Source organism: Callithrix jacchus, chromosome 4, assembly GCF_049354715.1.
Source record: "Callithrix jacchus isolate 240 chromosome 4, calJac240_pri, whole genome shotgun sequence".
Lineage (NCBI taxonomy): Eukaryota > Metazoa > Chordata > Mammalia > Primates > Cebidae > Callithrix > Callithrix jacchus.
Window position 1 is genome coordinate 5807860 of NC_133505.1, and position 23811 is coordinate 5831670.

The 23811-nt window shown below is 47.8% G+C and overlaps 1 protein-coding gene and 1 long non-coding RNA gene across 12 annotated transcripts in view; one reads left to right on the top strand and one right to left on the bottom strand.

Moving 5' to 3' along the window:
• Positions 1-23811, top strand: part of RIPOR2 (RHO family interacting cell polarization regulator 2) — a 235789-nt gene that overhangs the window by 123032 nt on the left and 88946 nt on the right. For 4 of the 11 annotated variants that reach the window (XM_078368179.1, XM_078368181.1, XM_078368182.1 and 1 more), the window contains exon 1: positions 12394-12649. The exons of the other annotated variants lie outside the window; for them this stretch is intronic. The gene's annotated coding sequence lies outside the window, so the exon portion shown is untranslated. Of the gene's footprint in view, positions 1-12393; positions 12650-23811 lie in introns of those variants that run through there. 11 annotated transcript variants of the gene reach the window in all.
• The window catches only part of LOC144582008 (uncharacterized), a 93019-nt gene that overhangs the window by 28423 nt on the left and 40785 nt on the right, over positions 1-23811 (bottom strand). The window lies entirely within an intron of this gene.

Below are 23811 nucleotides of genomic sequence, written 5' to 3' on the forward strand. Positions count from 1 at the left end.
AGCATTTTGGGAAGCCAAGGTGAAAGGATCTCTTGAGATCAGGAGTTTGAGACCAGCCTGGCCAACATGGTGAAACCACATCTCTACTAAAAAAAAAAAAAAAAAAAAAAATTAGCTAGGTATGGTGGCACATGCCTATAGTCCCAGCTACTTGGGAGGCTGAGACCAGAGAATTTCTTGTGCCCAGGGAGGCAGAGGCTGCAGTGAGCTGAGATCGTGCCACTGCACTCCAGCCTAGGCGACAGAGCAAGACTCTGTCAAAAAAGAATAGAAAGAGAGAGAGGACAGAAAAAAAAAAAAAAAAGAGAGATCGAAGAGGTTTTGGGGAGTTCATAAAACCTCACAGACGACTGTAAGGATTTGAATCTTTGCTCTGTGAGATGGGGAGCTCTCGGCCAGTGTTGAGAATGTGATGCAATCTGGTTTACCTTACAAAAGGATCATTCTGACTGTTGTCTTGGAAAGAAAGATGGGGAAACGGGGGCAAGGGCAGGTCAGGAGACTGCTAGCATATTCCAGAAGAGCTCATGGGATCCTTACCTGGCCTGATTCTGGCTGAATACTGGGGTATAGGGAAAAGTGGTCAAGAACGACCCCAGGGCTTCAGCCTCAGCATCTGGAAGGGTAACACTGCTCTTCACCAAGATAAAGCCGGCCGCTGAAAGCATAGGCTTAAGGTGAGGTGGGCTATCGCTGTGATGAATCAGGCGTCTGGGTTTGGACAGTTAGGTTTATAATATAGACATAAATTGTGGATGACTTAATGAAGTCACATTCTAATACTCAGAATAGTGAGCACTCAGGAAACAGCTATTGAAATCTTGCCTATAAAGCAGCATATACATAAGTGAAAATTATTTATAGATTTATCTGCAGCTTATAGGGATTGGGCTATATAACCTATATGGTTTGTTCCATAAGGCCATGAGTTCGATAATACAATGTGAGCTGCTCAGAACACTAAAGGGGCATGTAAGGAAAGATCAGAGGGAAAAGGCCGGAATCATCTGAGCAGGCTTCTTGGAAGTGAATATTTGAAGGTGAGAGCTCAACATCCTTGGAAGTAGTGTTCTGATGAACATGACACTTGTGGGAACGCAGCAGGGAACACTTCCTCTCCACATGCTCTCCTGCATTTAGTGCTGTGCACACCAAGTTCACTTGCCCTTTTGCCCCAAGGCCGTACATTCATAGAATCTCAGCTGGAAGAGACATAAAGAGGTGTTTGGAAGGACCGGGCGTGGTGGCTCACACCTGTAATCCCAACACTTTGGGAGGCCGAGGCGGGTGGATCACGAGGTCAAGAGATCGAGATCATCCTGGTCAACATGGTGAAACCCCATCTCTACAAAAATACAAAAATTAGCTGGGCATGGTGGCGCGTGCCTGTAATCCCAGCTACTCGGGAGGCTGAGGCAGGAGAATTGCCTGAACCCAGGAGGCGGAGGTTGCGGTGAGCCGAGATCGCGCCATTGCACTCCAGCCTGGGTAACAAGAGCGAAACTCCGTCTCAAAAAAAAAAAAACAAAAACAAAAACAAAAGAGGTGTTTGGTCTACGTTCCTAACAGAAGAATGAGAAGAAACCAACCCCAGTGCTTAGCTGCCTCTCTTTTCCTTCCAAAGGAGATTTACCGGTCTCCATCACTCACACATTCATTTAACAGTCGATAGCTAGCAGGCAGCACTTTGGCTTCTATTTTAACTCAAATCCCACAGGCTATGTCTTCAGTCACTTCTCTTTATTCTAATTCTGGGGGAAAATTGTTCTTCCTGCTGTAAGTCCTCAAAAAGCATTAAAATAACATAGTAACACAGCAATAACTCTCAAAACACTGAAATCGCCAGTCCAATATTTGTATTCCACCAGGCACTTGAGTCGAACGAGATCTACCGCCGACAAGAGAGTGAGTGTATTCTCAGTGTTGAAGAGGCTCAAATGGCCGTGAATTAGGTTAGAAATGCAGCGGCACACGGCCTACAGCTGTTGAACTTGAATTCCTCTGTGAATGCAAACCGCACAGCTGAGAGGCACTTCTCAGAGCAGCCTGTGCACGTTGGCTCTTCTAGATGTCCAGGGCTTATCCTCATTGCGACTTAGCCATCCTCTTGTGTGCAGAGAACAAACGAGAGCAGGTGTTCACATTTATCTTCCTCAAGCAGCCCCTTGAGGCTCCCTGGGGGAGGGTCAGTGAAGGAAGAGGCTGAAATACAGTCTTCCATCCCCCAACTCTCACTGCTGCCAGCAGACAGCTGTTTCAGGCTCTTCTTGCTGCTGCTAATGAAAATATAGCTGGATTCCATAAAATATATTTAACCTAGGGTTGCTTGGAGAAGCCACTTGCTTTGGAGATTTGCTTAAACCAAAGCTCTTGGATTTGTTACCATTGCAGTGAAATTTTCACCTCCAGCAGCCTTAGCGTGAATGACCTATTTTGAACGTGACAGCGATTACACTTCGGTGGCGTGAATAATTTATTAGGTGCAAGAGCACTGTCAGCGTAGTGATATTACAGCAAGCAGTCTTGCCTGCCTGGCTAATTATGGAGGATGACAGCACTCTATCCTGTTGTCACAGCTCCTCTCCGAAGCTGCCAGGGATGTGGGTTCTACGTGAACAGAGAAGGAAAGAGGGGAAATGGGGCCAGGTTCCTGCTTCCAAAGAAGGCCTTGTGGGTTGAGCAAGCTGTGCTGCGGGAGTTAGGTTTCCACCCCTACCTCTGCCAAGTGATACTGTGCTGGGCCCATGGGGATGAATCTTGTATCCAGTATCCTGATTTTGCATAAAATGTGTGTTAGCTGGAGGAGGTGCAGGCTGTAGAAGAGTGACTTAGGAAGGAAAGAGGCGTTAGACCCTGGATCTAGCTAGGATATGTAATGTTTCCAGGCCCACGGAGGCACAGGCCTTCTTAGCATGCAGCTGGATTCAGAGCCCAGGGGCAGGAGTATGAGAGAGAGGAATAGAGCACAGCTAGAGACGCCTTGGTTTTGGCTTCAGGACGTGTTCCCTCGTGTTTTAAGCTACCTGGAGACTCTCCAGAGCTTTCTATAGCTTCATCTGAGTACAGTGAGAGCTCATTTAACCGGAGACCTCAATTCCAGATGTAAATTAGCCTCCAAAATAATCTCCATGAAGATTTCGAAGATTAACAGTGGCAAAGTTTTAAGCAACGGGGCTTCTGGGGCCCGTAATTCTTCCTGAAATTACCTCCCGAAGTTAATGGTCCCAGCTTTCTGGATTCAGGAGGAACTAACCTTTGGAAAGATCTTTAAACATTTGGGGGCAGGGGAGGGAAAAGAATGAAACAGGATTACATGCGATAACATCCCTGGCCTCCAGTGGAAAGAGAAACAAAAATTAAATTAAAGGGGCTCCTGAAGAAGAAACATTTTTAACATATGAATGACTGCATAAAAACAGATATTTTAAATTTTCAATAATAGTTAATGATTAATGGCTATCAATCAGCCAGCATCGGGAAACTGATGGCTCAAGTTAGAATAATTCAAGGAAGGCTTATTTCCAATGAGATGAGTTACAAGGAGGATGGGGATGCAGGGGACAGTGGGACTGGCTGCAGCAGGGACAGAACCTCTGCTGGCCCAAAAGATGGGAGAGGAAGAAGTTGCCAGAAGCTGCAAGGAGAGAGCGAGCTGTGGAGAGAGGCCTGGCTGGAGGGAAGCAGTCGCCTTTTATGAAGGGACACAGCCTGCCCAAGGTGAGGCCACAGGGAGGAGCCAGGGAATGCATACCCTCACCTCAGTCTCATTTTGTGTTGGGGCTGCCATTGGCCAGACCCACCTGGACATCACAGAGTGGCCAACGACATGGTCCCTATGGGTGAGCCCTCCAGGACAGAGAAAGACAGAGATGGACAGGAAGGGGCAACATGAGATATGCTGCGAGCCAGGACTGCATGAGGCCCAGGGACACAGAATAAGTCAACCACCTTGGAGGAGCTTACAGACACATCTCTCCAACCAATGTTTCCCCTGATCATGAGAGAAAAAGGAAAGATTTGTCAAGTGAAAGTCAACTTAGAACCTTTTAAAAAGCTTACTACAGCCGGGTGCAGTGGCTCATGCCTGTAATCCCAGCACTGTGGGAGGTTGAGGCGCATGGATCATGAGGTCAGGAGATCGAGACCAGCCTGGCCAACATGGTGAAACCCTGTCTCTTGTAAAAATACAAAAAATTGGCCGGGCCCACATGGTGGTATGCACCTGTAATCCCAGCTACTCGGGAGGCTAAGGCAGGAGAATCACTTGAACCCAGGAGATGGAGGTTGAATGAGTGAAGGTGGTGCCACTGCACTCCAGCCTGGGCAACAGAGCAAGACTCCGTCTTGAGGGGAAAAAAAAAGCCTGCTACATATTAAGTACTTAGCATTGTGATTACACATAGATATTGATAGTTTCCAATCACTTCTGCAGCTGCTTTGAATCAGGCTCTACTTACTCTGATCTCTTTGTACAATAATGCATATTGATGAAGTGTATGCCATTCACTTTCAGCCTATGGGGTTTAGAACTATACAAATTTGTAAATTAACATTTTGCCCACATTTTCATCAGCCTAGATCACTGGTTCTCAAAAATGTGATCTACAGACTCATGAGGTTTCCCAGGACCCTTTCAGGGAGTCCCCAAGGTCATCCATATTTTTTTAAATCACAAAAATTCAAAAAGGCAATTCTAGATATGGTCTTGTGTAAATGGGTCTTGAAACCAAGAGAAAGGTGGGGGGACCTGCCGGTCTAGATTATGCTGTTGCAGAAAATGACCTCTATATGTAGCATAATAACTATGAGAAATACAGCCCAAGTTTCTGGAGAGAAGGAGACTGTTTGCTGTATTTAGAGAATACTTTATTTCCCACCAGCCTTGAATATTTCACTGATTATTGTCTACCCATCCAGCCTTACAGGTCACTTGGTGTGAAAGCTAGAAGTGGGGGCGGAGAGGAGGTTTAGGTTCAGGATAATTTGCCCAAGTACAGAGGACTGATTTCAGAACCTCTGGGACATTCATTCTTGGGACATACTAAAATGCTCAGGGTGTTGGCCAAACAGGTTTCTCACTGTGCAACCAGATATGTGTGACAATGGCAAGGAAAGTGCCTGAGACGTCCACTCCCTTGAGAACCTTATTATCAGTGCCACACACGGGCAAAGGATAATGGGGTCTTGCCCTCAGCAGTTCAGAAAGTCACCTGTCGGGTTGAAATATGCTTCTATAGGTGCAATTCAGACGCCAATAAATGCAGGCTTGTTATGTTCCTTTTCCAGGGGAAAAGGTGGCAGAAGCCAGCAGGGGCAGCGTACGCTCTCATTCCCCATTTAGTATTTACCGGCTATCCTCAACGCTCATTAATATAGAGGTTGCTAGCCTATATGCAGCACGAAACATAGTTCCTGACATCGCAGAGCCTATAAACCAATGAGGAAAAGTGTATTAAATATCATCAACAGGGCCAGGCGCGCTGACTCATGCCTGTAATCCCAGCACTTTGGGAGGTCGAGGCCAGAGGATCACCCGAGGCTGGGAGTTCGAGACCAGCCTGACCAACATGGAGAAACCCTGTCTTTACTAAGAATACAAAATTAGCTGGCTGTGGTGGTACATGCCTGTAGTCCCAGCTACTTGGGAGGCTGAGGCAGAAGAATCGCTTGAACTCGGGAGGCAGAGGTTGTGGTGAGCCGAGATCGCGCCATTGCACTCCAGCCTGGGCAACAAAAGTGAAACTCTGTCTCAAAAAAAAAAATCTACAACAAAAGGAAGATGTGTGACTGCGTCTGCACTCAGGGGACAGATGACCTACAGGAGGACTCAGGCAGAGCACAGACGGCCAAGGAAGGTGTCATGAAGGAGGTCATGTGTGAACAGGCTTTGTAGGCCAGGCAGGATTTTGAGAGACAAGCATTAGAGGTCGGCGAGAGGATAGGCAAGGCTATCAGAGAATGTCCAGGCAGTAGGAGGCCTGAGGAGAAAGGTGGAAGCAGGAATTGTCAAATGTTAGCGCTTGGCGATCAGGTTGTCCAAACACATCATTTGACAGATGAGGACATAGGCCCATAAAGGCCCTGAGTTCTGTATTGGTGACACGGAAATAGAACCCAGGTGCTGACTCTGAGTCCAGGATTGTTTCCAGGGCTGTTCCCTGGATGCAGGCTCAGAAGAGCCAGGGCTGAGAGCCTGCATGGCAGACTGGCGGGCATGCAGCTGGCAAGGCTTCTGGAACCGCCCTGCAGTGGCAAGGGGGCCGCACGCCGCTTTGGACTTGGTTCAGACTAGTGTGTGTTTCCTGAAGTGTGTTCTGAGATGACACTTGTTAAATAACATGAGAGAGGGAGGGTGACCTAAAAATCTGCATGTCAAATTTCTTCCCAGGGTGTCATAAGCTGGAAAATCAAAAATACAGAGAGAGGGAGAAAGACTGGTCAGAGCAGTAAACGAAGAATTCAACAGACATGAGCAATGTGGAGGCCAAAAGCTTACCCTGTTAGAAAGGAGGGCAAAAATCTCAGAACTGGCACATTCCGAGCTGTATTTTGGCCTTGTATCTGGGTGGCCAAGCGCCTATAGAGAAAGGCCATAAGAGTAGAGGAAAGACTTTCAAGGCTGTCAGATCTGCTGTTCACATGTGTGTGAAGCACCGCAGTTCTAAAGGGAGATTTAACCTCAGTTGTACCCGGCCACTTCTTTCTAGGACTAGTCAGCTAGTGCAAGAGCAGAAGCCAAAATTCAACAGAATACTAGACACAGGTAGACACAGAAATACAGCTTCTTATTTCTGCAGGGAATGCAAAAAAATTATGCAGGTAGATAGATAGCTAATACATAGATCATAGATAATAGATAGAAAGATAGATAGATATAGATAGATAGATAGATAGATAGATAGATAGATAGATAGATAGATAGATAGATAATAGATAGACAGACAGATAAAGGGTTGGTAGATAGAACCAAATCTTTAAGGGACCTTCTGATTAGCCCTAGACACCAACTTCACTTCATAACAGGAGTGGTTCTTCAGGCGGTTCTCAGTTCTTTATGACTTATGCAAAGCTCTAAATCAGGGAACTAAGCTGGTTGCATTTTGGTTACTGTTCTGCTTCCTTCTGATGAATGGTGTATTTGCTAGGATCGACTGATGGCAGTAAGAACCATCAGGCTTGTCTGGCCAGTTCTGTTCTTCACCACTCATTGGCTTAGAAAGTGCTCCTGAGAGGAGAATGGGATACAGTTCAGTTATTAAAAGAGACGGGCCAGGTGCGGTGGCTCACGCCTGTAATCCCCAGCACTTTGGGAGGCCAAAGCAGGCAGATCACAAGGTCAGGAGTTTGAGACCAGCCTGGCCAACATGGTGAAACCCCATCTCTACTAAAAATACAAAAATCAGTTGGGCATGGTGTCACGTGCCTGTAATCCCAGCTACTTGGGAGGTGGAGGCAGAAGAATCGCTTGAACCTGGGAGGTAGAGATTGCAGTAAGCTGAGATGGCACCACTGCACTCCATCCTGGGTAACAGGGTAAGACTCTGTCCCAAAAAGAAAAAAGACCATTTTCACTGCTGCTAAGTTCAAACACTTTGTTTTACGGTGGTACAAAAAATAATCACAGTTCCCATAGCACCCACAGTGCCGCCTCCTTCACAATACACATCCTCCGCATCACCAGACTCTACAAGGCAGGTGTCACCACTACTGGGCTTACCTCTATCTCCAGCCCTTAGCAGAGTGCCTGACACTTGGGTTGCATTCAGTTATTTTTTGAAATAATAGCTATTATTGGCACTTAGGGTTTTTTGTTATTTGTTTTTGAGATGAAGTCTTGCTCAGTCACCCAGGCTGGAGTACAATGGCACGATCTCGGCTCAATGCAACCTCTGCCTCTGGGTTCAAGTGATCCTCCCACCTCAGCCTCCTGAGTAGTTGAGATTACAGGTGCTTGCCACCACCCCTGGCTAATTTTTTGTATTTTTAGTAGAGACAGGGTTTCACCATATTCGCCAGGCTGGTCTCAAACTCCTGACCTCAAGTGATCCACCCACCACAGCCTCCCAAAGTGCTGGGATTATAGGCGTGAGCCACCACACGCGGCCCTTAAGGGTGTTTTCAATTAAGATTGATATATGAGAGGGGAAAATACCCTGACTTGTATTAAACTATTTCTTTGGAAAGAACTATTCCTTTTCACTGAACTGAAAGAACAATGCAAGTGTCTCATGGGCGGGAGTGGGGAGGTTCCTATACTATCCCCACCCACAGTGCCTGTCAGGCTCTGGGCTTCACTATTTCCCTGATAAGGTTAAAAGGACCCAGCCACAAAATCTGAGTGCTCCGCTCTGTGAAGTTTTGGGGATAAAGAATCCTGCCTAAGGGGCAGTAGGAACCTAGAAGAAAGTAAACAGCATTATAAGAGAATGGGCATGAGCAATTAGCCACCCCTGAATGAAGACTTCAGTGACCACAGCAGGAGCAGTGATTGGAGAGGCACTGTGGAGCCCTTGGAACTAAGCACTAGGAGACCTGGTGTGGGCGTTTTATCTGCTGATATGACCTTCGTCTCTGGGATGTGGACCAGACAATCCAATATACAGTGTGTCTCGGTTCTTTAGATCTGTGCTGCCTGGCCCCTCACTCACACATGTACCTGCTCTCTGGAGGGACTCTGTGGGAGGAACTGTGTCACCCAGTGTCCAAAGTCACCCAGGACAGATCCCAATTCCCAGAGCTTCCAGTCTAACGCTGTCAGTCGGGCCTGCATTGGCCCTTCACCTTCCATACTCCACACCCTCTGCCCCCTTCCTAAGGAAGCTCCTTCAAGGGGAGACGCAGCTTACTGTGCCCTCTTCACTCCTGTTCAGAGCTTCAGTCCCAAATCCACAACACTGAGTGGCGCAACCTCAAGGGATCTCTAAGGGCAGCAGCTCAGGGAGCCACTCCATGCTTCTTCCTGGTCTCTGCTCTGTATGTGCACATGCGCACACACACACTCTCATGTCATGCCTACAGTCACGCCCAAGCCTCAGCAAGATACCCCTCAGCCCAACAGGGAAAGCTGCGGGTGGGAGCTTTTACTATAGCACGTTCTACAGCAAAGAGAGCACTTGATTTGCAATCACATCTGACTTTCCACAGTAGCTTCATTTTTGTGATCATAAGGAAGTCACTCGTTCATCTTCTCAGAGTATCAACATTTGAATGGAGGCACTAATGGGAAAGAGATGACAGGCTTCAGTGGGATAATGTCTGTGAAGTACCTAGCATCGTCTGTCTAGTCTCTCATTTCATCTTCTTCCTCTTCCCTCGCATAAAATGTTGTATGTCATGTACAACAGTCTTGTTCCTAAGTCAGGAAGGTGGTGGGAGTGGGAAGGTGGGGAAACAGAGTTGGCTTCTCTCCGGTCCTTCTCCCTCCAGATTCGTCCTGTGAGCCTGTTAGTACCGTGCTAATCTGCAGTAGCTCTTTATCTATGTCTCCCCAGACTCCTACTGCATATGTGTATTTCTTTCCAGGTCTCTTTCTCCAGACTGCAGTAAGTAGAGGAATGTTTGGAACCATCCACCTCTATACAAATAGGCATGACACAAGGTGGAAGATGTTAGACATCTTGAGAGCAAACGAAGCTGCTATAAACCCTCTGAAATGAAAGGGGGGAAAAAGAGGGCATGGGACTTCGGAAAAATGGATGCAGATTAAGATATTTAAACTTGTTCTTATGAATAGATGTGGCTATTTGGAAACTGGAAAAGGCTATGTGGTTGCAGATAGGTTGCAGGGTGGGGTTGGCAAGGGAAATAAAGGATCGATGTGAGAGTGAAGGAGCTTCGGAATGGTGGGTGATCCGTCTTTTATTCCGTATATAGCAATGGAGTTCCTGCTCTGTGCTGGAGACACCGTATATCAGACAGAGATGGTCCCTGCCCTATGAGCCCACAGTCCAGTAAGAGACAAGAAATAAGCAAAGAGGCCAATAAACTCTTTAAAATTTACAGCTGCTGCTATTAAACATACACACACACACACACACACACACACATACACACACAGCATTAAGAATAACTGGTGGGGCAAGGGCGTACTTGAAGATGTGGTAAAGAAGGCTCTCTGAGAAGTGGCTTGGAGTATACAAGGAATTGAGAGGAGAGAGTAGAGAGGCATGAGTGAGGCTGTGGGACTGGGAGGGATGTGGTAAGCAAGCACTGGTGTGGCGTTTGGCTTTTGCTCTGTCCTCCCAATGGGGAAGGAACCAACGCAGGGTTTCAAGCGGCAGAGTGACCGCAGCACAATTCCTATTTTTAAAGATGATTCTTTCTGTGGTGTAGATATTTCTATGATCTCTGCTGCGTAATCCGTTGTCACAAAGAGCCGTTTAAAACGACACATGTTGATGATCCCACAGTTTCTGCAGCTCAGGAGTCCAGGAACGGCTAAGTTGTGTCCTCTGAAGAGTGAGGATCTGGGACAAGATAGTACCACTCCATAGCCCATGTTTGTGGGTGTCCAAACCCAAGTTTCACACGTGTATCTAAAGTTGGTTAACCTACGGCCTGGCATGGTAGCTCATGCCTGTAATCACAGCACTTTGGGAGGCCGAGGCGGCTGGATCACGAGGTCAGGAGTTCGAGACCATCCTGTCCAACATGGTGAAACCCCATCTTTACTAAAACTACAAAAATTAGCCAGGTGTGGTGGTGCACATCTGTAGTCCCAGCTACTCGGGAGGTTGAGGCAGGAGAATCGCTTGAACCCAGGAGGCAGAGGTTGTGGTGAGCCAAGAACATGCCATCACACTCCAGCCTGGGCAACAAGAGCGAAACTCCATCTCAAAAAAATAAAAAACAAATAAATATATAAATAAAAATAAAGTTGGTTAACCTGTGTCATCTTGGACAAGTCATGTGAAGTCTCTTGAACCGTGGGTTCCCCATCTATAAAATGGGCATAACACCTACTGGAGGATTATAATCAGGAATAAGTGATCAATTCTTGTAAAATGTCTGCTCTGGAGCCTACAATATAAGGTAGTGGATCAGCCGTAGTGTTCAGCAGTGTGAGCGCAGACGCAAGTCAACCAGACTCAACAGAGATTCACATACTGACCAGAGTCCCAATATTAAAAACACATAAAGAATAACTTGCCTGACATATCCATGCCATGTGGTCAACACATTTTCTCCTCCAAAGGAAATGCTTACAGGAGGAGACTAAGTGCTGTCAGAAACTGTTTTGTAAGTTGGAAGAAGGGCAGAAGGAAGGTGGATCTCTGGAAAACTCCAGCTATAATGAGGGCTCAGACTGTCAAGGCACTGCTCAGGCCACTCTTCGTGGTCTAAGGCAGAGACGTGGTGACCAAGGTGCGCTCTCGGGTGTTCTTTCTGGGCATCGAGCCGATTTTGCCCTATCTATTGTATCCCTAGGTGGGTTATGACACAGTTTATCAGGCAACGCTTCTGGCTGCTTGTACTGCAGCCCGAGGATGCAGTGCCCTGACCACGACTGGTTGTGGGTGTTTCCCATGTTAACACGTCTCCTGGGATGTTCCCTTTCGGTTAACGTCTAAGCTCATCGATTCTTACTGATCCTTTCACAAGGTGACGGAATCTCAAGTTGGCATGGGAGGGAGTGGATGTGTCTTGTGGGACTATTCTAGTTAACATATTCTAAATACATACGTTATTCAGTATGATCACTTAACAGATGAGGAAACTGAGGCATAGCAGGGAATCCCTATGTAAGGATGGAGACTGAGTCAGGACCTTGTCCCTGGGTCCTTGTGGGCTCCCAGTTCCATACAATTTCCACTCCAAAAGGCCCTTTTTGGGGAATGTGTCTCTATCAGGCAGATCCATGCTTTTCCCAAAGGAAACCTTTATAATTCAAATCCACCAGAACAAAATAAAAAACAATTCAGTGTCTCCCATCTTTATGAGAGCTGTGTCCAAAGAAGCCCCAGTAGACAGAGTGCCCTGCAAGGCCGCCCTCCCCAGCGGGGCTTTCCAGCACAACCCCTGCCGTGGGCAACCATCCTCACTCCCACGCCGCCCCCACTCCATACACTACCACCTCATTTTTTTCACTGCACAGCCCAGCCTGTATGAAAGGTCCCAAAAGATTAGCTGAAAGGGCCCTTCCTTGCCTCGGCTCCTCTCCTCCGCCCTCTGCCTCCCCGCGCTGGATCCGCCGGGCCCGCTCCCCCGCGCGATTCCGGGGATCGCGCCAAAGCTGCCGCGCCAGCTCTTGCAAAGGAGCCCGGCGTGCCTGCGATCAGCTGGAGTTGCGCTGAAGTAGCTGTCAAGCAGCTGTCTCCACCCGCCCTCCCTCCCAGCACCCGTGACGCGCCGGCCCCCGCGCGGCGCCTCCCCTCCCCACGGCTCCCGCCCTCCACCCGCTCCGCCGCGCTCGCCCGCGCCAGCCCCGCAACTTCGCCCCGCGCCGCAGCTGCTGGGAGCGGACCTGCGGGGCAGGGGACCGAGCGCGTCCACCGACTGCCTCCCGGGCCCCTGCAGCCAAGCGAGCGAGCTCAGGCCGTCTGCAAAGCGGGAGGCGCGGGCAGCCCGGGCATCGCTTTGCTGCGGAGGCTTTTCCATGCCCGAGAGCCCCGAGCGTGCCCCTGACATGACACGGAGCCGTCGTCCTTAGGTGGGTCCACCTTCCATTTCTCCTTTCTTGCTTCCGATGTTGCTTTTGCTGACAACCCGGTGCGGTCTGCGTGGGGAGGGTGTCCTCGACTTGCATGAGCGTTGTCTGCGAAGGGGCCGTGGAGACTGGAGCGTCCTCGGCTTCAGCCACCCTGGGGGGTTCGGGCATCGGATGCCCACAGGGTACGGTAGGGAGTTGCTGGGCGAAAGGGCACGCGCGCTTTTTGCGAGCAGAACTGAAAGATGTCCTGGATAGTGGAAGACCGGGCAAGGTTGGAGGGCCCGCGGCACCGCCCGGGGTTGGGACATCTCTGAGGCGAAGAAGCGCCGGGCCCTGGGAGTCAGGGAAGGGTGTGTGTGCGAGCGCCCCCAGATGGGAGTCCTGGGTGGCCCCCTGGCCCGGAACGACTTCGGCGCTCGCAGAGCCTGTGGGGAATCCAGCTCAGGGCTGGGGTGTCAGTCTCAAGGGTCTTCACCTGCCCCCCGGCTGCCCGATTGAGCTGGACTATGAACCAGCCCCTTCCCCACCGTGTCTGAATTCCAAATTGGCCGGGTGGAATAGGAGGATGAGAACTGGGAAGAGGGGCAAGAAAGGAAAAATGTGTTGCTTTGATGCCGACCTGTGTCTGGAAAGATGGGGGGAGGGGATGCACCTGAGGACTGGGGCGCCCTAGCAGGTGTCCGTGGCATGGGAGGGGGCTGGCCAAGCGGAGCATCTGGCCCTCTCAGTCGAGACTAGAACCCTCTAGCTCCCTCTCCCAGGGCAGTGGGTGACCCACAGAGACCCCTCACGTTCGAAGGGAGTAGGTGCATTTTGAAATTAGATAAGCAGAAGCCATCAGGTGCTAAGGTGGCAGCAGTGCTGTGAAAAGTGACAGCTCCCTGGGGAGCACGAGAACAAGTGGAAAAGCAAGAGAACCCGGCTGATTCTTCTGGGGGTGGGGGTGGGGGGTGGCGCAGAGTGAAATCTGTAGCCTCCTAGGTCCTGGTCTTGGAGGTACCTACATGTTGCTTCAGTGACTGAGGGAAAATGTTCAGGCTTTTGATCTGGGAAAACAGTTGTGATTGTCTTAAAATATATGTCAGGGTTGTTTCCTTCCTGCTCCGCATTTCCCACCCTCTCATGACCACACATTGGTAGAAGGTCTAGGACTGTGACTAATCACTATCCCCATTCTGAAGAAATTGTACTTGGCCGTCTCTAAGGGACTTGTGTGAGCGTCTGCCTGATTGTTACCTGACATGCATTCATTTCTTCCCTTTGGTTTTCTATGAGGGCTGTCTTGCTCTGAGAGTGTACCTGCCTCCTTCCTTCCCCTCCTGGGGTATTTCTACTCACTCAATTCCCCTCTTCTCCTTGCTTCTCCAGCCATTTTGGACAAGCCTCTGAGCTTGCCCACTCACACCATCTACCTCCATCAAATCGTATTTCAGCTTCTGTCACAAGCAGGGGATGTCAGCCGTGAACTCTCCAAGAACCAGCATCATCACGGCTATCTCCAGTGGTCAGTTAGGAAGCATCAGTAGCTACCCTTCTGTAGGAACAAATTGCAGGCATGTGCCAACTTACAGTAACAGCAGCTTGAGGAACTCCCCTATCTGAAGCCCCCGTCCCCCAGCCCTCAGGACTGGCCTGTGCTCAGCTTCCCCTTCAGGTGCCATAGTGTCAAATCGTGTCTTTTCCCCAGGAAGGTAATGCATCTGCCTGTCCAAAAATTTCCTGCATCCGAACATCTGGAAACTTAAACACTGGAGAATCTGTTTAGTAAAAACATACTGCATATGTTGCTTTTCTAAAAGACCCCCCAATTGCTGTTGCTTCTCTTTTCCTCTGACACTCTAATGTGAGATTTTGCTTTGAATATTTTATCCTCAGTATAAATATAAAGAATGCCAAGCTAGAGAGAAGGAAAACTAAAAGCATGCACTAGGGACTTGCATAGAATTCTGATTACCCAAATACAGTTCCAGAAATGGCTCTCCTTCCTTTCGGTAACTGCAAGTAAAGTTATTTCCAGCAGAGAAGGGACCCACCCAAGGGTAACCTGGAGAAGCCAGGGAGGCTGGGGGAGGAGAGAGGGGGCGATATTTATATCTGAGCTAAACCACATAAGAATTCTGTGCTCTAGAATTGATGTCCGTTGACCTGGGGACCTGCTGATGACTGCCAAGTGTCCTTCCCTAAATCTGTGGTCACTAAAGTGGAAACAGCCCTACTATGATAAAACCCCACAGCCCAACTGTGCAACTGTGATACCAGCCACATGCCCACTTCTAAGTATAGCCAAGCCACTTCTCTGTTACATTTTGTGTTAATTCACAGATTATTGGGTCACCCCTCTGTCAGGAAACGGCAATACAGACAAAGGCAACTGTGCAGGGTGAAGAGCACAGCTTCCAGATTTTACACTAAATGGCTGAGTTATACATGCAACGGTCCCTTGGGCTGAAGAGTTTGCAAACCAGAGTTTTATTTAATCATTTATTGCATTCAATGGATTATCTGTTTTCATTCTGGAAAGAAGTCAGAAGTCTCAACAGTTCCTTGCTTTTCTTGGGAGGAAGTGCTGGTAGAAGGGAAAGTCCATTTTATTTACACAATGGGCGCTCCTCGGGGCAATGGCAGATTCGACTTTCCACTGGGGCTTCCTGCACCGGTGGTCCTGTGAGCAGGGCCTCGTGCTTGCGAACAGCTCCTGTACCAGGGTTATTTTCATCTGCCAAGCTGAGCTCCATGAGCCGGGGGAGATAGACAGCTTGTGTTTGTGGCCATTCAACCAGAAAAGAATACCAGCTGAAAACAGACAATGGAGCAAGGGAATTGGGGTGGGGGTGGGGAGAGGAGGTGCAGATAGCACAGTCGTTCATAATTGGCTCCCCAAAGGCAGACCTAGGTGTAGAACGGTGTCACAAAGCAGTTGTCATGTAAACACCCTGCAAGGTGATTATGAGAAAGATCTGTTCGGAAAAGGAGAATGATCGTGAGTCTATGCCTTTTCATCTGGAAGGAGCCCTTCTTTTGGCTTCGTTTCTTCATTTCATATCCTTATAGGCAGTTTCTTGAAACAACATTTTCCCCCGAAAACGAGAGCCTCACTGTTATGCATATGAAAGCCTTCGAGTTGATTCAATGGAGCAAAATCACTCAATGCATCATGTATCTCGAATGGATTAAGCATGAAACACCCACGTGTCCTCTTCCCTCTTCCGTGCCTGCTCTCTGCAGCCACCAACTTCTTCTCTAAGTTCATGGTCCAGGTTTTTGCCTTGTTTTGTTTTTGTTTTTTTTTTTTTTTGGTCACAGTAAACTCATCTCACTTAGGTTGGAAATGTTCCCAAAAAGTAATAGATGTTTTCTTGAGTGCGGCAGGCTACCTAGAAACAAAGATCATTTACACTTGGCCCTGTGCTGGATCTGATTCCCTCGGAGGAAACCCGGGACACTATCAAGAAAAGAAGCTGCTCCAATTTATTTTATGCATTGTTTACATGACGCTGATGAGCGCTGTGTGGAGGAGATGAATGTTTTCACAAGTTCATTACATTAATTAAAAAGGAAATTAGATTTCTTTCAACGGTGAAAGCAAATGAGGTGCAATATTTCTGTGTTGTGTTCCATTAGATCAAAATGAGTTCTCTACCAGACCAAGGAGAGAGGAGTCTCGAAGGAAGTATTTTTCACAGCGTTCAGTATTCTAAAACAGATCCACAATCATTTCTAATTCTGAGGTGGATTTTAAGTCTTTAATGTTATATAATTCAGGAGAATCTCACTTCTGTTTCAACTTAGCATGTGTTTACTGGGAAGTTATTCTAAGGTCTGGACAAAGTTGGACATCTCATTCAATATAAAAGTATAACATATTGACCGGGCACGGTGGCTTCACGCCTGTAATCCTAGCACTTTGGGAGGCTAAGGTGGGAGGACCGCTTGAACCCAGGAGTTTGAGACCAGCCTGGGCAACATGGTGAAACCCCATCTCTACAAAAAAAAAAAAAAAGGGAAGAAAGAAAAGAAAAATTATCCAGACATGGTGATGGTGATGCCTGCCTATAGTCCCAGCTACTCCAGAAGCTGAAGTGGGAGCATCGCTTGAGCCTGGAAGGGCGAGGCTGCAGTGAGTTCAGGTTGTGCCACTCTATTCCAGTCTAGGTGACAGAGTGAGATTCTCAAGAGAGGAAAAAGTGTCAGATACGGATCATACTTCTAGGGAGCAGTCTGGTGGAGAAGTAGGAGGAGCGCACTGAGTTGGACAGTGTGCTGCAGGTGACCACATGTCCTGGTTCGCCCCATAGACACCTGTTGCTGCAGCGTAATGATTAATCACCCTACCTGTCACTCGGAAGTGTTGCAATCACACAGCCACCCTAGAAAGAAGGACGATGAGAGGTCAAAGAAGGCTGTGACTGGAGTGGTCAATAAAGATTTCATTCAGGTGCCTCTTCTAAGATTACAGGCAAACAGAAAGGAGAAGGAAATATCTGTCAGACAAAAGACTAGGAAGACCGTGAGCTCCCTGGAGGTGCAGAGGGTCAGCTTTGTTTGCTCCTATATCCTTGGGGTTTTCATGCTGCCTACCCGATGGTAGGTCTCAACTATTAACTAACTGCACGTGAACCTAGATTTAAGATCAAGACTGAAGGTAGGAAAGTTTGGGACAGTCGAAAGGTGTGCCTTGCAAGGAAGGTCAGTCAAGAGTGACTGTGAAACAAGGCTACTGTGAATGACGATGATGCCAGAACAGGAGGCCATGACCCTACCGAAAACCAGCCTTGTGCGGAGAAAAGCAACAGCATCTTTTAACTCTTTCTTGTATTTGCCTCTTAACTTTCGAGTTTAATGTTATTGGCCTCCTCCACCTCTACCCCTGGAAGTGATCTCTTCCTTCTCAAATTGTTTTGGAAGTTAAAGGAAGAAACAATGACTCCATTCTCTCCAGGCTTGTCTCTTTCTGACCTTGGCCTTCAGAAGAGCTCTTGGGAGGGAGGCAAGGGCAGGAAAAGGCAGGAGAGGGAACCTGAGAAATATGAAAGCAAGGCAGATAAATACCAAAAGCACAAGTGATTTTCCTCCTGCTACTAGGAGAAATAAATCCAAAGTGACAGTTTCCTGGAGCCGGTGCAACTCCCAAGAGGTCAGTCCCAGTATGACATTTGATGTCTCCACTTTTTGCTACATATGAAGTCCTGGAATCACTTGGCCTTGGCCTTAGCTGTGACGAAACACCTTCCAATTAATGGATACTCACACTAGGTGCCCTGCTGAAACGCAGAGATTCAAGGTTAGCCAAGGTTAACCTACCCCGTGCGAAGATTCCAGGATAACTGCCAGCTGTAACCCTTGAACTGCAGTGCCCTACGTTTACTTTATAAGGTTATTCACACCGTTTTAGTCATTTTGATCTATATCCTCCCAAGTTCTCCTGTAATTGAGAGTTGGCCCTATGATGCTCCACCCTCAGAATAAGAGGAGCTTAGAAAAAAGAGAGCGGAAGCTGAGGTGATGGCACACACAGACGATCCAACACTCATCAGGGTTCAGTTGCAGAGAACAGAATCCACTCAGTAGAAAGGATGTAAAACAGAGTAGGTTACGGGATTGTTGGGTCAGAAAAACTAAGCGAACACACGCTAAGTTAAAGGCTGAGCACACTCTAGGTTGAGCTCATTGGAACTAAGAAAGGCACATCGTAAAACAGGGCTACTGGAGCTCAAGAAGCTGTGCACTGGCCGGGCACGGTGGCTCACACCTGTAATCCCAGCACTTTGGTAGGCCAAGGCCTGTGGATCATTGGAGGTCAGGAGTTCGAGACCAGCCTGGCCAACATGGTGAAACCTCATCTCTACTAAAAATACAAAAATTAGCTGGGTGCAGTGGTGCACACCTATAATCCCTGCTACTTGGGAGGCTGAGGCAGGAGAATCATTTGAATCTGGGAGATGGAGGTTGCAGTGAGCAGAGGTCACACCACTGCACACTCTAGCCTGGGCGACAGAATGAGACTCCGTTTCAAAAATAAAAAGAAGTTGTACATTGATTTGAGAAGCTACTGGCTCCAGAAAGGAGCTACCACTGGCACGTTCGGGAAGCAGCCATCCAGGAAGCCACTACAGAAAAAGCAGATACTCCATGAAGGTGGCTGCCAGCGGTGACAACAGAAGAAGTGGAAGTCTGCTATGGCAGGCAACATAATGCCCACCCAGCCCCAAAGACGTCCGTGCCCTCATGCCTGGAACCTGTGACTATGTCACCCTACATGGCAAAGGGGACTTAGCAGATGTGATTAAGGCAAGGACTTGACGGTGTCCTGGACTACCCAGTTGGGCCCAATCTAATTATATTTGTGCTTAAAACAGAGAACCTTTCCCAGCTGCGTCAGAGGGAAGGGGACTATGGAAAAAAGGTCAGGGGAATGGAACATTGCTGACTTTGAAGATGGAGGAAGGAGCCACAAGGGAAGGAATGGGGGTGGCCTCTAGAAGCTAGAAAGGGCGAGGAAATCGATCTTCTCTTCGAGCCACCAGAAGGGAACACAGCCCTGCCAACACCTTGATTCTAGTCCAGTGAGACCCATTTTAGACTCTGTCCTCCAGAACTGTAAATATGTGTCATTTTCACTTTAAGGCAGTACAATTGTAGTAATTTGTTACAGCAGCCATCTGAAACTTAGACACACAGCCTTGCCCTCACTTCTACCTTCAATCTTGTGCAAGTGCGTTTGACGGAGACCCCAACTCAACATGTGGAATCCTAGCTGCAGGGGATTCTGGGCAGTGCTGTTTTCAGCTTCTGAACTCCGGTAAGGAAGGCAGCAAGACGGGGTTGGAACGATGCTGAGTGCTGATCACTGCAGCCGCCGCAGCTGCCACAGAAGTCATGAGGAACTCGGGGAGCTGCAGGCGTATGTGCATGTCACTGTCCTTCTCTGAGGGACAGTGGCATGTGGCAGAACACAAGTGGATGCCTGAGATTTTTAGGAAGTTTAACAAGTGTTAAGTCATTAAGATACAAAGGGGACTTAGGGGAGAGGCATCAGAACAGTTGCCTGTTTTACTACATTAGAAGGTACTCTCTGGAGGATACCCCATTTACCTTGATATAGTTGGTATTCATTGTGTACCTGTATCAAAATATCTCATGTATCCCCTAAGTATACACACCTACTATATATCCATAAAAATAAAAAAATAGGCTGGGTGTGTTGGCTCACGCCTGTAATCCCACCACTTTAGCAGGCCAAGGCAGGTGAATCACGAGACCAGCCTGACCAACATGGTGAAACTCCGTCTGTACTAAAAATAAAAAAATTAGCCAGGTATCATGGCACCTGCCTATAACTCCAGCTACTCGGGAGGCTGAGGCAGGAGAATCTCTTGAACCTCGGAGGCGGAGGTTGCAGTGAGCTGAGATAGTGCCCCTGCACTCCAGCCTGGGTGACAGAGCAAGACTCTGTCTCAAAAAAAATCAAAAATAAATAGATACGTTTAAAAAAAATTTAAAAAACAAAAAAGAAGTTGCTATCTGGAGATTAAGGAGATCTTATGTAAGTATCAGTATCAGGGATAAATATTGACTTTCTGCAATTTAACCTCTAACTATTTACACTCCAACCATATGGCAGATTGGCAGATGATAAAAATACCAAAGACGCCTTCAGTGATAACTCCCACCCCTACATGACCTTTCAGTAAAGTGACTCTGATACTCTGATACATTGAGAGATGGGGATTTATGTTCTCTTTCCTCAAAACTGTGGCTTTCTCCACCAACAGAGAATGTTATGTCTAAGGCTAGATCATAAAAGATCATTCAAATTCTATGTTATTGGCTGTAATACTAACTCTTGAAGCTATCAGCCACCATGCAAGCAGTCTGACTATCCCGAGACTACCATGCTAGGAGGAAGCCCAAGCTACCTGATCACATAGATAGACCTGAGACTGTGAGAAAGAGAAAGATGCCTGGCCAGCCCCCCACTCCTCCAAACCCTACTGTTCCATGTCCAGCCACCATCTGGCTGAAGAGAGACCCAGAAGTGCCTGCCAGAGGCCTTCCCAATTCCTGACTCACTGCTGTTGTTTCAGGCCACTATATTTTGGAATGATTTGTCACACAGCAATAAATAACTAGATTGGTTTATACGGTCAGACACAGAAAAAGGTCAGATATGACCACAGTCTTGTGTTCTTCCTATCAAATTTCTTCCCTGTGAGGTAAATAACATGACAGTAGCAGTCACAGAACAGCTAACTCTAAAGCCCACCTTCTCTTCCTGCAGAACATTGGTCTAAGAAACCCATTCTGAAATTGTGTCACAGAAACAAACTGTTGCACATTTCGGTTTGTTTGTTGGGAAGGGATTTGGGAAAGTGGTGTTGGTAGCAGTGAGAAGGAGTTTCGTTTCAAACTGGCTAATCTAACTTGTGAACAAACAGGAATCCAAATCACTTCTTTTCTTTTCTTTTTTTTTTTTGAGGCAGAGTTTCACTGTTGTTACCCAGGCTGGAGTGCAATGGCGCGATCTCGGCTCACCGCAACCTCCGCCTCCTGGGTTCAGGCAATTCTCCTGCCTCAGCCTCCTGAGTAGCTGGGATTACAGGCACGGGCCACCATGCCCAGCTAATTTTTTGTATTTTTAGTAGAGACGGGGTTTCACCTTGTTGACCAAGATGGTCTCGATCTCTTGACCTCGTGATCCACCTGCCTTGGCCTCCCAAAGTGCTGGGATTACAGGCTTGAGCCACCGCGCCCAGCCTCAAATCACTTCTTTTCAAGGCTGAACTGTCTCAACGTAGCAAGTATAGGTAGTGCAAACCCTACTTCGGGAAATGTCCTCAACTCAGGGGTCCACTTAGGAGACAGAGAAAAAGAGAAGAAAAAGTACCGGTCACGGTGGCTCGCGCCTGTAATCCCAGCATTTTGGGAGGCCGAGGCGGGTGGATCACCTGAGCTCAGGAGTTCGAGACCAGCCTGGCCAACACGGTAACACTCCGGCTCTACTAAAAATACAAACAAATTAGCCAGGTGTAGTTGCAGGCGCCTGTAATTCCAGCTACTCAGGAGGCTGAGGCAGGAGAATCACTTGAACCTAGGAGGCGGAGGTTGCAGTGAGCCGAGATCACGCCACTGCACTCCATCCTGGTCAACAAGAGCAAAACTCTGTCTCAAAAAAAAAAAACAAAAGTAATTGGATTTACCACTATGCTCTGGCACCTGCAGTACATCTGCCACATCTGGCGACCCCTTACTTCCTCTAGCCGGCTGACTGCTGGTTTTTCCTTTTCTACCGCTTCTCTTCTGTACACGCCCCCTTCCTTGATACCTAGAGGCTGCTGTTCCTCAAGTTCAAGTTCAAGGTCCAGTTGAGACTAGTTCATCTCGATACTTTAGTCCAAGTGATAGTGACTTATATCTCTGTAGATTTTTGCAATCTTCAATGACTTTTACAACCATGGCCTCGTTTAAACCACAGAATAACCCTGTGATAAAACATCAATGTCTCTAATTTCACAAACCAGGAAACCAAATGAAGGGGTTGACTGCTTAGCGCTGAGATGCTCTGACTCCTCACTGTGGGCTCTGCACCCCACGAGGCCCACTCAGCCAACCTGGAGGCAGCAAAAACAGTGTTTCTCTGGTGGGAGATGATTTGTTCTGCCTGCCTTCCCCCTTCAGTCACCAAACCATGGCCTCTTTGAAGTATGACCATGTTCCCTTCCAAAGTGACTGGGGCCCTCAGTCGGACGCTTGGTTTTGCAAATGGAATCCTGCCCCTGTAATGACATAAGAAAGGTCAGGAATTGCTCCCCTTTTCAGGCTCCCATGACATTCCAAACAAAGTCTGCCCTTTGAAATTTGTCATAATGGTTTTTGGCCTAAAATAGGATAGAAATGGCACGTGGTGTTTCTTTTTTAAGTGTCATTTTTCTTCCAGATCCTCAGTGTGTATTCTTGACATGCGGATGTTTTCCGGATGTGATGCTGGCTCTGCTTTAGTGTGTTCTTTGGTTGTCACCAAATGGCTCTTTCCCTCACTGATGGAAGAAAACAGCCAAAGCAGGAAGGGGCTAAGGGGCTACATTAATTCAAGATGTTTCCATCAACATGTATATACAGCAATCAGGCCAAAGTACTGAAAAATGCCCCATTGAAAGGATGCACAGTTTTTATGTAGGGGACTGGTTTACCTCCTTTATAATACAGCTGGGGGAGCATAAGCCTGGCGAAGCCTGGCACGCAAGATTCTACATATGGTAAAAATGACCTTCCCTCTAACATCTCCCTTCAGGTGAATCATAGGATCCTGAGTGTAGGTACAGAGGCAAGGCCTTCCTGGGCACAAGAGGAGTTTGAAGCCACCGAAATTTTCAAAATATAAATACGAAGTCTCAGCCAGGTGTGGTAGCCTGTGCCTGTAGTCCCAGACACTCCAGAGGCTGAGGTGGGAAATCATTTGAGCCCAGGACTTTCAGTCCAGTTTGACAACCCCATCTCTTAAACAACAACAAAAACAAGACAAAAAATAACAAGTAAATGCAAATTCTGAATTATAGACATATGTACACATATCTCATATTGCACATTGACAGAAAGCTACAGTCTCACTCTGTCACCCAGACAGGAGTGCCATGGCCAGATCACAGCTCAGTGCAGCCTCAATCTCCTGGGCTCAAGCAATCCTCTCACTTCAGCCTCCTGAGTAGCTGGGACCATGGGCTCACACCACCTCACCCAGCTAATCTTTGTATTGTTTGCAGAGATAGGGTTTCACCATGTTGGCCAGGCTGGTCTCAAACTCCTGGACTCAAGCAACTTCCTGCCTCGGCCTCTCAAAGTGCTGGGATTACAGGTGGGAGCCACCACACCTGGCCAAGCTTCTCATACAGCAAAACACCCAATCTAAATAAACACGTTTTGTGTTATTATAAAAGTAATAGCTATCACTAAATAACAGTAAGTAGCATTTCTAATGTGCCAGACACATATACTAATTCACTGAGTGCTCGCAATACCCTGAGTTAATGACTCCATTTTATAGATGAGCGAATGGAGGCTCCAAAACGTTACTAAGAGGCAGAGCTTGGTTTTAAACCTGGGCCGTCTGCATCGGAGTCTGGGCCGTGCTGCGGCTGTGGATGTAAATACACAGACTCCAAATTCAG